This window comes from Lycium barbarum, chromosome 3 (genome assembly GCF_019175385.1).
Source record: "Lycium barbarum isolate Lr01 chromosome 3, ASM1917538v2, whole genome shotgun sequence".
NCBI lineage: Eukaryota > Viridiplantae > Streptophyta > Magnoliopsida > Solanales > Solanaceae > Lycium > Lycium barbarum.
In genome coordinates, this window is record NC_083339.1 from 129,956,911 (window position 1) to 129,974,887 (window position 17,977).

Here is a 17,977-nt window from a genome sequence, read left to right on the forward strand (position 1 = left end):
ACGTGGACATTTATAATATGTCATAGTACTTAATATTTATCATTTCTCAAGTATATAAATATGCACTTCAATTTGAATTCTCCGACACATATATTTCCTCTATGTACTTTTACTTATTTACTTTTGACTTTTCACATTCTTGCCGAATATTTATTCTCTTCTCATATATAGGCATATACAGTTCAATTTTAATTCTCTTACACAAATTATTTCCTCTGTGCACTTTTACTTGTTCACTTTTGACTTTTCACGTTCTTTAAGAATTAGTAAATCCCACGTGGATGTATGTCATAGTACTGAATATTTATTTTCTTCCCATGTACACACACATGCACTTCAATTTTAATTCTCCGACACATATTTATTTCCTCCGTGCACTTTTACTTGTTCACTTTTGACTTTTCACGTTCTTGCTGAATATTTATTTTCTTCTCATATATACACGTATACACTTCAATTTTAATTCTCCGACACATATTTATTTTCTCTGTGCACTTTTAACTCTTGTGAGTTTACTTTTTAAGTCCTTACAGGTCCGCAGTGTCTTAATTGTCTTTTCATTTCCTTCATTTAGGATGTACTCCCTCTATCTCAACTTTAAGTGTCTACGTTTGACTAGACATGGAGTTTAAGAAATAAAGATAGACTTTCAAATCTTGTGGTTCTAAATTAAAAATTTGTATAATATAATAAAATATCCTTTGAATCTTGCGATTATAAACTTGACATATAGAACTTTTCACGTTCTTTATATTGAGTTTAAGAAATAAAGATAGATTTTCAAATTTTATGGTTCTAAATTAAAAATGTGTATAATATAATTAAATATCCTTTGAATCTTGTAATTATAAACTTGACATGTAGGATGTTTGAATTGTCAACTTACTAAATATAAAAAGAGGCGGACGTAACCAAAATAAAACATTTTTTTTAACGACAATCGCTCAAGTGAATGAATACAGCAATAATAAGTTGTACAAAAATCAACTGAAATTATAAATAAATGAAGTACTCCCTCTGTCTCATATTACTTGTCCACTTTTGACTTTTTACTTTCTTTAAGAATTAATAAATGAAGTACATATTTTATCATAATATCCATATAGGATATTTGAATTGTCCACTTACTAAATATAAAAAGAGACGGACATAACTAAAATAAGATAACTTTTTTTAACAACAAACGCCCAAATGGATGAACACATCAACAATAAGTTGTACAAAAATCAACTGAAATTGTAAATAAATAAAGTACTCCCTCCGTCCCATATTACTTGTCCACTTTTGACTTTTTACGTTCTTTAAGAATTAATAAATGAAGTATACATTTTATCATAATATCCATATTTATTAGTATGTATAATCTCAATAGCCTTAGAAAATGATTTGAAAATGAGTAATTAATGTGAAGAATAAAATAAGAAGAAGAAAAATTTCTTTCTCCTGATATGTCAACGTGGACAAGCAAAAGTGAAGGGAGGGAATGTCTTTCTGTCAATACTTTACTTATTTTACTCTCCTTTAGATTTTATGATTATTGTTTCCTTACATTTATAAAATGTATTGCTTTATATTTTTATTTTGGAATTCAAATTTGGTGATTTACTATATAACATATATTTTTCTAATTTTGATTTTTTTGTAACAATTTTTTTTTATCAATAATTGTTAATAAAAAAAATTATAATATATTTTTGAAATAATTTAATAAAAATATTTTATTAGTTTGCTTTTAAAAAATCCAATATATACAACAATGGTTCTTATGTTTGAATTTGAACAGTTAGTTAATTGAGATGGATATCAATCTGTCGGTATACATATAAGATATTAATTTCCCTTCATATTCTTACTAATTTTCTTTTTCACATCGCTAAATAACTTTCATTGTCATGACAATGAGAAAAAAGTGCGACTCTTTTCCATCATATATTTTTAATTTTTAAACTCCATCTTCTAATTATAACTAAAGTGATGGTACGTAAAATACATTTTGTATATCTTGTTATATATAATAACAATTAGAATATTTTTAAAAGTTATTTCCAAAATACAACCCTTAAAGATTGGCTAATTAAAGTGAATAAACATGTTCGGCCCGTGCGATATGGCTAGTATTATATATAAGAGCGGTGGAGGGACGAACACGGCTGTCCCTCCTTGTACCAACCGCTTCAAAAATTGTACACTTAATGAATTCTTATACTAAAAGCTATATAACTTGTACTCTTTAACCAACTACTTTTTTATCCCACATAGACATATGTCATAGTACTTAATATTTATTTTCTTTTTATGTATACACATATGCACTTATTTATTTCCTCGTGCACATTTACTTGTTCGCTTTTGACTTTTTACGGCCAACCGCTTCAAAAATTGTACACTTAATGAATTCTTATACTAAAATCTATATAACTTGTACTTTTTAACCAACTACTTTTTTATCTCACGTAGAAATATGTCATAATACTTAATATTTATTTTCTTTTTATATATACACGTATGCACTTATTTATTTTCTCGTGCACATTTACTTGTTCACTTTTGACTTTTCACGTTCTTTAGGAATTAATAAATCCCACGTAGACATATGTTATAGTACTGAATTATTATTCTCTTCTCATGTATAGACGTATGCACTTCAATTTTAATTCTTCGACACACATTTATTTCCTCCGTGCACTTTTACTTGTTTACTTTTGACTTTTCACGTTCTTGCTGAATATTTATTTTCTTCTCATGTATACATGTATGCACTTCAATTTTAATTTTTCCGAAACATATTTATTTTCTCCATGCACCTTTACTTATTTAATTTAGACTTTTCACGGTCTTTAATAATTAATAAATGAAGTACTCCCACCGTCCCTTATTACTTGGCCAATTTACTTGACTTTTCACGTTCTTTAAGAATTAATAAATGAAGTACTCCCTCCGTCCCATATTACTTGGTCACATTACTATACTCGACTTTTCACATTCTTTAAGAATTAATAAATGAAGTACTCCTTTCGTCCCATATTACTTGACTACATTACTAAAAATATATGTCTATTTTTCTATTCTATATTTTTCTTTTTTTCTATCTATTATATATAAGTGTGGTGAGTGGACGAAAATAGCATAAAATGCTTGTACCAGAAGCTTTACAAATTGTACACGCAATGAATGCTTGTATCAAGAGCTATACATATAATACACTTCAATCAACTACTTTTAATTCCATGTGGACAATAAATTGTACACTTAACATCAATTAAACAAATACGCATAATTCTTGAATGGACTATGAATTCGGATACGCAATTTCTAAATTTTATGAAAAGTAATTTATATATATATATATATATATATATATATATATATATATATATATATATATATATATATATATATATATATATATATATATATATATATAACATAAAAAATAATATAATATAAATTATAATAATTGAGAATTAAAAAAAAAACAAATAGGTAGCGGTCAAAAAAATTCTTGCTTGACTCTCAAAATTCAAACTGTATCACATAAATCGAATAAAGAAAGTATTAATTAATATAGTACATATTTTCAGCGTATTAAATTATTTAATTAATATATTGAGTTAATTTAGTGTAAATATGCAAATGAATATTTACTCATGTGACCCCTTAGAGGATGTACTTTTCCAGAAAATACGAGCGTCCTCTAATTAGGATTAGTTAGGATGATAAGAGCAATAGATAAACACATATCACATGCTGAGTGTTTAAACTAAATCAATGTACTGCCTCTCTTCTCCCTCTTATTACGTTTTTAAAAATTAATAAATAAAGTAAAATCAGTAATTAATGTGAAGGGTAAAATAAGAAGAAGAAATTTTTCTTTGTCTTGATATGTTAACATGAACAATTACTTTTATCTCCATTTTCCTTCTTTGTCAATACTTTACTTATCTTACACTTCTTTGTATTCTCTGATTATTGTTTCTTTACATTTATAAAAATGTATTATTTCATATTTTCATTGTGGAATTAAAATTTGGTGATTTACGATATATATCTTTCTAGTTTTGATTTCTCTATAACAATTCATTTTATCTATAATTGTTAATATAAAAATTATAATGTAACTAATTTTTTTGATTAATTTAATAAAAATATTTTATTAGTTTTGCTTTTAAAAAATTCAATATATACAACACAATGGTTCTTATGTTTGGATCTGAACAGTTAATTAATTGAGATAGATATTAACTTGTCGGTATACATATAACATATTAAACAATTTAAAAGAAAAAATCTAGAATCAAAATATTAATTTTCCCTCACCTTCATACTAATTTTATTTTTCACATCGACGAACAACTTTCATTGTCATGACAATCAGAAATTTTTAAAAATTATTTACAAAATACAAATCTTAAAGACTGGTTAATTAAAATGAATAAACATGTTCGGCCAGTGCATCGCACGGGCATATATGGATAGTATTTGAATAGGCATGTTATTTAAGAAATGAAGTTTAAAAAATTGGGACTTATAATTTTTAAATTGTGATACTCCCTCTATCCCAATTTAAGTGTTTTAGTTGGAGTAGATACACAGTTTAAGAAATAAAGAGAAACTTTTGAATCTTGTGATCATAAATTAAAGATGTGTATATTTAATGTTGTAAAATGTCATTTGAATTTTGTGGTATAAAATTGTCATGAAGAATGTTTGAATTGTCAACTTACTAAGTACAGAAAGAGGCACTTTGTTTTTGGACAGACTAAAAACGAAAGTAAGACACTTAATTTGGGACGGAGGGAGTAAAATTTATGTGATTATAAAAATTTTGATTTTGTTTAAACATATGTATAGTTATCTTCTCATTAAAGATAAATAGAAAGTATTCAATACGTATTAATTAATCCAACATAGAAATAGTTTTTAAACGGAGTAACAAGTAAATACTATTGCATAAACAGAAATAAAGAGAGTAACGCTTCATTTGTTTGCATTTAATTGAGGTCCAGATTTTAATTATTTATATTACAATTATTAAGTGTATTTGTTTTAAAATTAAATCTTAATTATTCAGATCTTAATCAAAAGGGTATATTTTTTAGACAAAAGTTTACAACCATTTAATGGGTCTGAATAGATTTGAATCATTATCTGTAACAAAGTATCAATATCATTAAGATCCTATTCGTTAAATGATTTTTGTAAAGATGTGATTTCACCACTACCTAATCTCATCACTTTTAATTCTAATTGTCCTAGCGAGCACCATCATTATCTATTGACAACGACTGGTACCGTCATCCTCTGCCACAATTCATCGTCGACAATCACTACAATCAGTTGTCACATCACCAGCCAACAACAACAATGTACCTAGTGTAATTCCACAAGTGGGTTCTGGGGATGAGAAGATGTACGCAGATCTTAACCCTACCTTTGTGGGGGTAGAGAGATTGTTATTTTATAGACCCTCGACTCGAAATAAAAGAAAAGAATTTGAAGCATGATACCAAATAAAATATGACAGACAATAGCAAGATACAAAGCAGATGAAATAATAGATAACTGATAATAATACACATCGAAGAAAAGAAACTATGTGACCATTACCACATGCCCACAACAATCACTAATAACTACTCGTAATCACCACCATCAGCCATCACTATACAACCGCATCTACCAATCACAATTACTACTACCACCACCATTTTTAGCTATCACCACAATCCACCACTTGTTAACCATTGATGTCAGCTAATAATCACTACAATCAGCTGTCACAATCACTAGCCACCATTTACAATTATCACCATCAATCCATCACAACAATCACCAATGACTACTGATAATTACCACCATCAGCCAACAAAATACAATAACTGGTATCAATCATCATCACCAATAATATTACCATCACTATCATTATTTATCAGCACAATCAACCACCATCTTGAACTATCGATGTCAGCCCCAATCACCGCTAACCCTTACGTATCAATAAGGCAACAACCATGCACAACCATCATCCAACACCACCACCAACCTTCACCCCTAATCGGCACCCACAACAACTATAGTTAGTCATCACCACCATATACTTTTCTAATGCATATTTTGTTAATATAGTATTAGATCAATTAGTATTTTATATAAATTTTATGCTCCCCTCTGTCCCAATTTAAGTGGTTTAGTTTGACTAGGCACATAGGTTGATAAATGAAGACAAACTTTTAAATGAATCTTGTGGTCCCAAATTAACACATGTATATAATGTACTAAAATGTCCTTTGAGTCGTGTAGTTATAAATTTGTCATGTAGGATGTTTGAATTGTCAACTTATTAAATATAGAAAGTGACACTCTTTTTAGGACAATCCTAAAATGAAAACAAGACACTTAAATTGGGACAGAGAGAATATTTATTAATTTTTAAATAAAGACAATTTTTTTAAACTAGGATATCGACAAATTAAATGCAATTTTAAATTTAGTATTCAATTTTTAATATAATAATCAGATGTATGTACAAATTTACATATCTTATCTTAATATTTGAATTTATATTTTGATTGAGCAAAATAGAAACTAAGATGGGGTTTGCAAGTTTACAAGTGACGTGGAGTCTCCCGCGTCAACGAGTTGTTGCCATTGCCATGTTTGAGAGGAGGGGATTAGCGTGTGTGTGAAACGCCGTAAAATTTCGAGACACATAGATATTTGACCTTTTACTACCATGTGACGCGATAAGTGGTTCCAATTTAGGTAGCCACTTGTGCCAATTTTTACGACAACCGACTTACTGTTGGAGTTCAAATTAGGCTGCAACATATGTCTTGGTCCTTTTATATGAGCAAAGTAAGCTTATTCAATTGAGGAAAAGCACATGATGGGCCGACCCTCAAATGTTTCTATTTTTGTCAACAAACTTTTTCAGGACCAAATCTACCAGCACGAGTAGTTACGTAAATGTTTTTGCATGTCGCTAATATTCATTTCGTAAGAAATTTAAGTTATATACTCCCTCTACACAGAGAAATTTAGTCATCTTCTATCACGGTTCTTCTCTATGATGGTTTCAACTATAGAATGTTCTCAGTATAATTTCTTAACACAATTTACTTTTAGATCACACAAGAAAGTTTGATTATAAATTCAAAATTATGATAGTGCCAAAATTTTAGAATTGATTGTTTATATGATCATTCAATTAAAATGGTATGACAAAATCACTTTTCTTTTATTATTTTATTTATTTTGTAGTAAGAAGAGCTACTCATCTATTGAAAATGGTGCAGCACAGTAAGTATCACATAAAGCGTTGAAGAAGTAGGATCTTTAGATGGTTTTGTTAGATTTTGAAAATGTTATGCCAACTCATCTATGTCTTCGATCACGTGGATTGCCACGTTTATAAACACAATAAAAACCGATCTCATTTTCCTTATAAAGCGGTATATTGTTGGATACTGAGAGCCTGTTTGGATGGGCTTATTTTAAGCAGCTTATAAGCTGTTTGCAGCTTATAAGCTAAAAAACAAATAAGTTGGGGTAGCCCAACTTATTTTTTTTTGGCTTATAAGTTATTTTCAGCTTATAAGCTGCTTTAGATAAGCTAAGTCAAATGGGCTCAATTATTTTTTTGAGCTTATTTTAAACACAAAATGACTTTAAGCTGGCCAGCCAAACACTCAAAAAAGCTGAAAACGGCTTATAAGCAACTTATAAGCCAATCCAAACGGGCTCTGATTTGGATCAAGGATCGCTCATATGGACTGAGTTGAGCCGTCTCAGTCTCTCCCAGAACTTATAAGTATTGGGGAAGTTTTATTTAGAAGTTATTGCATGAATAAAAAAAGAAGACCTGGAACAGTGAGGAGTTGATTTCTCCAAATAACCATTGTAACAACTAACTTTTCATTCCCGAAAATAATAGTCAAGACAAGAAAAATAACGACAAAGAATAATATTTGATTTCAAGAATTTATGCGGGGATTACAATCTTTATAAAAGCTTAAATAAAAATATGTAATCCTCTGATTCTTCTCCTCACGATACGACCGTCAATCAAGGGCTTTGCTTGTTCTAGAACGACAGATTACTTGTTGTTGCGATTTCACCATGAATGCAGAGCTAAGCTTTAATCACAAACGTGGACATATGGAAACTTGCGGCTCACCACTTGGAGATGAAGACTTCTAAGTATGCGGAAGACTTGCGGATCACCCTTGGAGATGAGAGCTTCTCTATGTATTTTTTTTCAAGCCCTTTGGCTTTGTAAAGACCCTTATTTATAGTTGCAGGGGATCAAAGAGCTAAGATATGTATATGATTGGTTGAGCCATGTCATTTGAACACTCGGCGACATTTGATTGGTTCTTTTATTGACTTGACATGCTGTGTTACTTATGCATGTGGCACGATTTTATTAGTCCTCGACTTGACTTGGCATGCCTCGTCACTTGATACGTGCATGGACCTTGGGCTAACAGAGTGGGCTCATCATATAAAGTCCGACAAGATCGACTAGCCCAATTGAATTGGTCTTTCAATTAAATCCATACTAATTGGACTTAAGTAATTAATCCGATTATATTAGCCTATAATATTTGTGTGGACTAATACATCTCGAATTTAGAATATAATCCAAATTAATTTGTGAATTTAAGTCCGACTAAATTTCAGTGCCTACAAATGCCCCTACTTCAAGGCTTGTTGAGGTGCATGACTTATCGAGCCTTTTAGACTTGAAGCATTCGTGAAGCAAATATTCCTTTTTTACTCCATGTAGTTGATTTCCCGCAAAATATTTGAAATTTGACAAGAAATAACTGCGCTCAAGTCCTTCGATGGTTCCGCAACTTAATCGTCGACACGTTTGTTTTAGTGGCATTATCTAATTTACAAGAGATCCACTCGACTTTTGATCATTTGGCAACTCATTTCCCACTTTGAGGTGTTCCCAGCTTACGAGAAATATACCATATGAACGCGGCTACCAGCTCAGCTTCAGTCATGGGTGGTTGCACACGCGCCGTTTCGTCTCTCCAGTGACTAGCATATTCTCGGTAGGTTTCAGTCGATTTCTGATAAATTTTCTCCAATGAGAATGAGAAGTAATCAGGCACATTTTCCACATTGAAGCGGAATCTTTCCATGAATGAACTTGCTATTTCTTCCCATGTTTTCCATTGGCTAATGTCTTGAGAGATAAACCGATCCATAGTTGTTCCTGACAGACTTCGACTAAACAACCTCATGAGCAAAGCTTCGTTTCCGCCATTTCTAACCAACTGGTCGCAGTAAGCCCTCAAGTGCGCTATGGGATTTCCTGACCCATTAAAGTGATCAAACTTGGGAATCTTGAAGCCTTCTGGTAGACCCAGGTCTGGATGTATGCATAAATCAGAGTATCTCAGCCCTTCTTTCTTTTTAGAGCTATGTTTCAGTTCAACAATTTTCTTCCCCATCTCCTTCTCGATCTTATCTATTCTTGCTTCAAAGAATATTTCCATGTTCTCCAATTCTGGCGAAGAGTCAATATGGGTGACATGGTTTTGAAAAGTGACATTTGGTTGCACGGGGTGAATCACAGGAGTTCCTGTTGCCCAAGGGGCTTGATGAGCATTTGCGTTTATAGCATGAGCGGGTGTTTGAAAAATTGGGGTTTGGTGGAAGGAATTCCCCACATGGGTAGTATTTCGGCGTAGTGGAGTTTGAAAAGTAGCCCCAGTCTGAGTTTGCGGGAAATGGTCAGAAATTGGTAAATCTAAATTTGGGAAAGTGGGTAGAGATCTCCTAGCCTCAGCATTAGTAGCATTTTCCTTTTCAGCACTCAGGCGGTCCGCTTCTTCTCTAGCTGCAACCAATTGCCTCATCAGCAGGCTAACAACCTCTTCCAAAGGCATTCCAGCTATGCCAGCTGTTGGGGTACCTTCGACTAAAGCAGTTTTGTTCGGTGGTGGAGTTTCAGGCATGTTTTCTTCTTGAGGGTTTAAGGACGTTGCGACAGCTTTTGATCGAGTAACTGGTGCCAGCGAATCGACCTCTGTCTATAAGAGAAAACAACTCAAAAGCTCCCAAGTTAGCATTAGATTTAAGCACGAAACACAAAATATCACGTTGTTTGCAGTTTATAACACATAGAGTCATACATTTTATTTCAACTCTTGATTGATTCACATTCCAAGGGTATTTTGGTTTTTTGTATTTTTGGGAATATTGATTTCTTCAGTAAGTGGTTTTTAGGGTTGATTTGCTCTTACCTATCCTATACTAAGGGGATTTAGATTTTTATTATAAAAGGACCGAGTCTTAAATAGACTGCCTACGTATCCCACCAAAGGGAAATCATGTCCATCCGTAGTTCAGGCATACACAGAAAAGGTTTTTCCTATGCTACCCGAAACTTAGTTTTTCTACCCTGACCAGGCCTTAAGTAGGCTTCCCACGTATCCCCAACAGGACATCAGGTCGGCGTGGTTCCGTTTACATAAAAAGGGAAAGTGATACTCTATCTTACTGAAAGCAGTAAATGGTACTTATGTTTTTCTACCCAATCATACTAAGAAGGTCTTCATTGTCTTCTTCATCTTCATCATTTATCCTTATCCTCCCGTGACAATCCAAAAATGGCCTTCAAGCTTGAAATTCACACATTCTTCAATGTTGTGGCCAGGGCGGCCATGGTGATACACACAAACCCTTTCTTTCAGAGATCATGGGCGACCCTGATAGGTTTGTGGCACTGCTCTTATATTTTTCACACTACATAGTAGGGAGTGGATCCTGGTGTATGACTCTTCGAATTTAGAAAAATCGCTCCTCCAGAATATAACCTTTGATATCCTTTCCGGATGGTTTCTTTCTTAGTCATGAGTCAAGAGAGAGTGGGGCCCCCACAGTTGGCTAATTCTCCCTTGGTCAATCCATTGGATAAGCTTCCTTTCCAATGCTCCGCATTCATTGGTTGTATGACCTGACTGACTTCGGTGGTAGAGGCATTTTCTGTAAATCACAGAAGGAGCGCATGGTGGCAACAGATTTGGACTTTGTGCGTACACTCCAAAGCTCCCCAAAGTCTCCAAGAGTTGTTGCTTAGACAACTTTACTGGTGTACCCCAATTGTATGATCTTGTGCCCTTAAGAACAATTGTGCATGAAACTGGAGGTTCCTCAAGCTGAGATTCGTGCGGGTGTCCATAGACTTTCAGATTGGGGATAAGTAGTTCATCATCTCCATATGGTGTAGGGTCAAGCCCTTCTTATTGATTGAGCGGGACATAACTCCCGAGCTGAGCTTTAGGTGCCTTTCCCTGTTTTACCCGATTGGCAGGGTGTTGCTTAGTTAATTCTTCAACATAGGCTGGGAGGGTTTCCGCTTCTTTCATTTTCTCATTAGCTGTTTTAGTGGTTTGTACAAACTCTTTTGTTCTAGCAGTGGCTAGGGCCATTCTATCGTCCCATTATTTATTTTTCTCACTTGTTGCTTCCGCGCTCTCGTTGTCACTGACTAGGTTGACGTGAGGTGAAGTTGCACTCATGCTGTCTGAAGTCTCCATTTCCTATTAGCAAATCAACCATTTTAAAAGTTGAGCTAAATTTGTTTTAAGGGGTTAGTTCCTTGGTTTTTCTGTTGGGTAGTGATCGGAATGTGGACCAATCAAGAGTTTCAACAATATATGTGATTTTCACACAAAGCAGTTATATCAAATAAGCATTCGAGCAATGTATAATTCTTTTTCCTATACCTCGTTGCTCCGAGGCTACTAGCGTATGAAGTAGAATTATGCCATATGTAAAACAAATGTACTGTTCCCAAAAATAAAATCCCATTGCTTTTCGTTAATGGTATTTTCCCAAGTGGGATTACAAAGATTTTTAAAGTAAATGCAATAATCAGAAAAAGTCTAACCCACGGACAGAAATCTGCTCTCCGTCATCCCGTACCTTCTTGGCCCTTCGAAGGGCAGTCTGAATGGCTACATAGGCTGGCATCAATGTTGTTCTGATCCACTGACCCCTCTGATCATCAAGCAATGACGTCTTTGTATTCATGGCTCCTCTAACAAAAGTGTCAAGCCATTCCAAGCTCTTCAATAAAGCATCTGCCTCGTCTGTCAAACTCTCAATTATCTTTTGATCATATTCTATCTTTGCTTGATGATCCATTTATCTTCCTTCTATTCGTCGTTTCATTCTTCTAACTTGAATTGCATTCCCGGCTTCCGTATCCTTGGGAAATTTGTACAGGTACGGTTCTGGAGCGGCAGTACCAGCTATCTCAGCCCTAAGCCACTCGTAGTAGTTTTCATCATGACTTGGATTGTTTGGATCTTCATCCAACTTATCTTCTTTTATCACATTCTTCCAATCTTTCCGAGCATCTTTTATACCCTCGATGCGACCTTCTTCATAATCTCGTACAAACTTTCCCATGCTATTCATATTCGGAATAACCTGTCTCATACCAAACTGCTTAAGTACTCTCAATAGTGTGTAGGGTCTGATTCCCCTAATGCCCATAAGCGATATATATGGACGCCTACGGCTCTTGATGCAAACAGCCTTGGAATGAAAATCAGGTACCCTTCGCCTGATATGTTTTTCTCTTAGTCTAGAAAAGATGTGAGCCCATCCTTTTTTATCTTGAACCCTACAAGGTATAGCAGCGACTCCCAAGTCATCCTCTCTCAGGGCTAGATCTCGACGGGTAGATGAACCGCTCTTATCCAAATACTTAAGTATCCACCATTGGACTAAGAGGTTGCAACCTTGGAAGTAGTAATAATGATTGCCGCACTTTCCCAAAGCTCGGTATATATCTGATAGGATAATGGGGATAATGTCAAAGTATTTAGTAAGCCTATTCATTGTAACTCCCCTAAGGACAGCATGGGCAACAAAGACAACCTGAGTGTCAATAGTTAGAGAGGCATTTAGGGGAAATACCATGGCCCCCAATAGACATGTGATAAAGGCTAGTGTTTGATTAGCTTCCCGAACACCGAAGGGGTAGTTATTGACTCCTACTTTTTGATCTCCAACAATTTATTTTAATTACTCAGGGTTCTCGGATATCAAACGGAGTGAAATATGCATTTATATAAGTCAAAATGATTTTTATAAAAGTAATTCGATAATATTTTGCCACTTAATTAGGCAAAATAACTTCAAATATTTTTGTAAGCCATTTAAAATAATTTACAAATATTCACCATTTATATTGAAGTATTTGTCAAAATTATTCAAATTATCAAGTCCCAGAATTGACAAGTATTCTATTCTGTTTAATTCAAAAAGTTTGATTTATTAAATAAATAACCATGTTACCTCTCAATTTTACCAAACAAGATATACTCTTCACCTTTTACACTGCTTTTTTGCATATTCGCGGTCAAATAGGTTGAAACAATGATTTTTATTGGTATTCGATTTTGAAATCTGATTTCTGATTGGTTGATACCAATCCCACATCGATGCCAAGCTAGGGTTTCTCAGACTTAAGGTTCTATATAAAGAACCCCATGATTCACTTTTTGACAGACGGGCCAAAACTGAAATATACATAAGACTCGATTAAGGAGCAAAATATACTCAGTTCAATTATCTGTTAGTTAGTGTGTTTATTTTAGTAATTTGTATGCTTTTTCTTTTAGTTCAATTATCTGTTAGTTAGTGTGCTTAGTGTAGTTTGCTTATTAGTATGCCTTATATGTTTGTTTAAGGTAATTAGTTTAGTTTAAATGGTTATGTTTATGTTTGTTTTATTTCTGATAAGGCTAGCAGTCGTTAAGTATGATTAGTTAGTAGTTTATACATGCTTAGTGTTAGCTTAAGTTAAGTATGACTTGGTTTAGAGCCCGTTTGGATTGGCTTATAAGTTGGTTTATAAGCTGTTTTCAGCTTTTTTGAGTGTTTGGCTGGTCAGCTTAAAGTCATTTTATGCTTAAAATAAGCTCAAAAAAATAATTGGACCCATTTGACTTAGTTTATCTAAAGCAGCTTATAAGCTGTTCCAAAAAAAATAAGTTGGACTACCCCAACTTATTTTTTTCAGCTTATAAGCTGCAAACAGCTTTAAGCTGTAAGCCAATCCAAACGGGCTCTTAATTATGTGAGTTTGAACTCAGTTTTAATCAGACATACTGTTTCTTAGTTTTCTCCTAGTCTCAACCAGCTTTGATAACTACCCTTTCAAGATTGCTTTCCATACCAAATATGTCTACTGTGTGTAAATATATCTGTCACTAAGTCTTGTATTGGATAAGAAGTGATAACACTGAGACCGAATATATATATATATATATATTTTAATAAAAGGATTGGTTTCAATCATTTTGAATATAAAACAGGTTAAGAGGTTGTCACTTAGGACTGATCATTGAGCTTGCATGACCCTCTACCCTAGTCCCTTCTCTGCCATGTTATTGAAGATAGACACAACATGTTATGAATCAATAGGGGTCAAATGCAGTAGGTATGATATATGTATGGTCTGATATATACTTGACATGTACTGTATTATGTCCACTTCTCTCTTCTGCCTTGTATTGAGTTGTCATTTACGCTGATATATGCGAAATGTACAATATATACGTGTCTTGTATACACTTTGTGTATATAGGAAGGTATACTTTATATGCTTATTGAATTCTTTTATGTGAGTTTGATATACAATGAACCTACATGGTGTATACATTTAGAAGCCTATAGGAAAACATGTATATTGTGTATATCAGTGAATCTAAGTGGAAATTTTAACTCAACTTTGTTTAGTATAATACTATTGGGCCTGCTCTCTCCCTTTACTGCTTTGTTATTAAAAATGGGCCTAACCCTGCCTTAGTCGATTCATATCACTGATAAAAACGGGCCTTGCTTTGTTGTGTTATTTTTGTTTTTCTTGGGCTTTTCCACTCGTTTGGGTCTTTGTTTTTCCTTGATTTATTTAATCACGTTAAACATGTTTATCCTACTCGCTCGTATATGTGAATCACACGTATTTTCTTACTTAATTCCTTTTAGTTTAATGACCAAGTATAGATACCTTCTAACCGTATTTTTCCTTTTCCTTTTCCCCTCCGCCTTTGCATGATACCACATTGCCGAGCCGTTTGGGCCCTTTTCTTATAAAACCAGTTGGCCCAACAACCTTCTTTCAATCAAGTTCGGAGGAGATAAAAAAACATAGAAGGTCCAATCATGTGTGAAAATGGCAATTGGTGGGCATAGGTAGGCCCATCAGCCTAACTTCCTCTTTCATTATATTCTTATTTGGTAAAATTAACAAAATTACTATCTTTTGGTAGTTTCCTATCATTTATGGCTATCTTTTAAAAATTACCATTTGTAGCTATGTTTTTCCAAATTAAAGTATTTTTTCGGATGTATTTGATGCTTATAAATACATAGTAACACAGTAAAAAATAAAATATATCCCTTGATTTAAGGCCATAACGGTGGGATCAATTAATTAGCTATTAATTGGTATTTTTTACCATACCCTTCCACAAAATCAGATTTTAGATTAACTTCCATAACCATTTTCTATTCCTCCATCCAATCTTCAACATTCAAACATAAAAAATCAAAAATTCAAAATTTGAAAACATTCAACAGCCAATATATTTGAAGTTTTCAATATTGATTTCGTTCTTGATTTACCCATGTATTTGATAGCATAACTAATGTATTTGAAGTTTTCAATAAAATCCCATGTATTTTATATTAAATCTCATGTATTTGTGTGATTAACAATTTGCATCACCCATGTATTTTAGCGGTAATGTATTTGAAGTTTTCAATATTGATTTCGTTTTGATTTACACATGTATTTGATAGCATAACCAATGTATTTGAAGTCACTAATCAAACCCCATGTATTTTTATATTAAATCTCATGTATTAGTGTGAGTAGCAATTTGCATCACACATGTATTTGATGGATTAATTTGAACAAAATACACAAATATATAGAAAACTTACAATGTATTTTCGCCAGTCATGTATTTGAAACTAGATGAACTGATGAAATTAATTTGAACAAATACACAAAAATATAGAAAAACTTACATAAATACACCACCAACCACAAACAATTGGTAGCTATATCATAGAACATACACAAATACATATATTTTTCATCTTCTCAAAACCCTAAAAAACCCTAGACCACCAAAAAAACCCTAGCCACAGAGCAAATGCAACTCGGTCCAAATTTATGGGCACTGGTCCACAGCCCAAAAGTCTTGGCATTTACAGCTACAACTTGCCCACAATGGGAGATAAGCCGTCAACCATAATGAATGATCATTCTAGTTGGAACATCATTCACATAAAAAAAAATGGAAAGGTTAATTGCCTTTTTATGTTTAATTTGTCCACAAAGCTTGAAATCATGGAAACCAAAAAAAAACTGAGAGAGGGGCGGCCGCCACCCGTCATGGTGGTGGTTGATAGAAGGAGAGAGAGAATTTTTTAGGGATTTGAGAAATGAAAAATCTGAAATAGGTAGTAAGTGAGAATAGAAAATGTCAAAAATTTATGAAAAAGGAGAGAGAATGATAATGTATATTAAGCGATTAATATTGTTACCATTAAAAGGGGGATATGAGATTGGGAGTGCTAAATTTTAGGTGTATTTGTGCACCAGTAATTGAAAATTACTGTGTCGCTATATTACTTAAATTCAAAAAGTATTTAGTTATTATTAGTAATTAAAACAAAAGGTAGTTAATATCACTAATTATGTACTAAAAATAGCTATAACACGTAATTTTTCCTTCTTATTTTATATGTATTGGTATATGTGTATGTAAAAAATACTTGATAATGTTGAAACCCAAATGCGATAGGAATTAGGAAATTCGCGTAGTTGCTAAATATTTTTCTCAAAAAATGAATTTTCAAAGTTAAAAGCAGCTATTATAAGTATTTGCATGAAATAAATGAATTCGGATTTTTCTTACAAAACTCGCTAAAGTACATATATATAGAATTTGGTATAAGGCCTCATTTGTTTTCATTAAGATGAAGACATCTGAATCTGAATGCACATCTGAATGATTAAAGATGTTGTCCCTAGATCTGAACACTGAATGATTCAGATAGTTTGTTTTTCGACATTTGAATGTGCATAATGAATTTATTTAAAAATAATAAATATATAATTCAAATAAGAAAGTAACTAAATATTCGAAAATAAATACAAATTTAATAAAATAAAAATACTATTTGATAAAAAAATGAAATGTTTGTAGTGGTGGTGGGTGGTGGGGTTGGTAGGTGAGGTTGGGTGGTGGTGGGAGGGAGGGGGTGGGGGGTGGATGGGTGGTGTTAATGGTAGGTGGGGGGGTAGGGTTGAGGGTGGGTGGATGGTGTGTAGGGGGTAGGGTTGGGGGTGGGTGAAGGGTGTGTAGGGGGTCAGGTTGGGGGTGGATGGCGGGTGGGTAGGTGGGGATGGGGGGTGTTGATAGTGCATGGGGGATAGGGTTTGAGGGTGGATGGGTAGGTGGGGATGAGGGGTGTTGGGGGTGTTAATAGTGCGTGGGGGGTAGGGTTAGAGGGTGGGTGGAAGGTGTGTAGGGGGTAGGGTTGGGGGTGGGGTGGAGGTGTGTAGGGGGTAGGGTTAAGGATGGATGGATGGGTTGTGAGGTAGGGTGAGAGTGGGAGTGGCGTGGGTGAGTGGTAGGTAGGTGGGGGCGAGAGGGTTGGGGTGGTGTTGGTGGTGAGTGGGGAGGGGTTAGGTGGTGGGGGGTGGGAGGTTTAGAGTGTGTACCTCTTAATGATATTAAGACTTTATTCAAGATCTTAATGATTAAGGCCTATTCGGATCAAATAAGTGCTTAGATCCTAATGTAAACAAATGCACTTAATGGCCTAAGGTCTGAATCATTCAGATTCAGACGTCCATTAAGTGCAAACAAATGAGACCTAAGTTGACTTAAATAAAAGATTGTTTTTGGGCCCGAAGCTTACT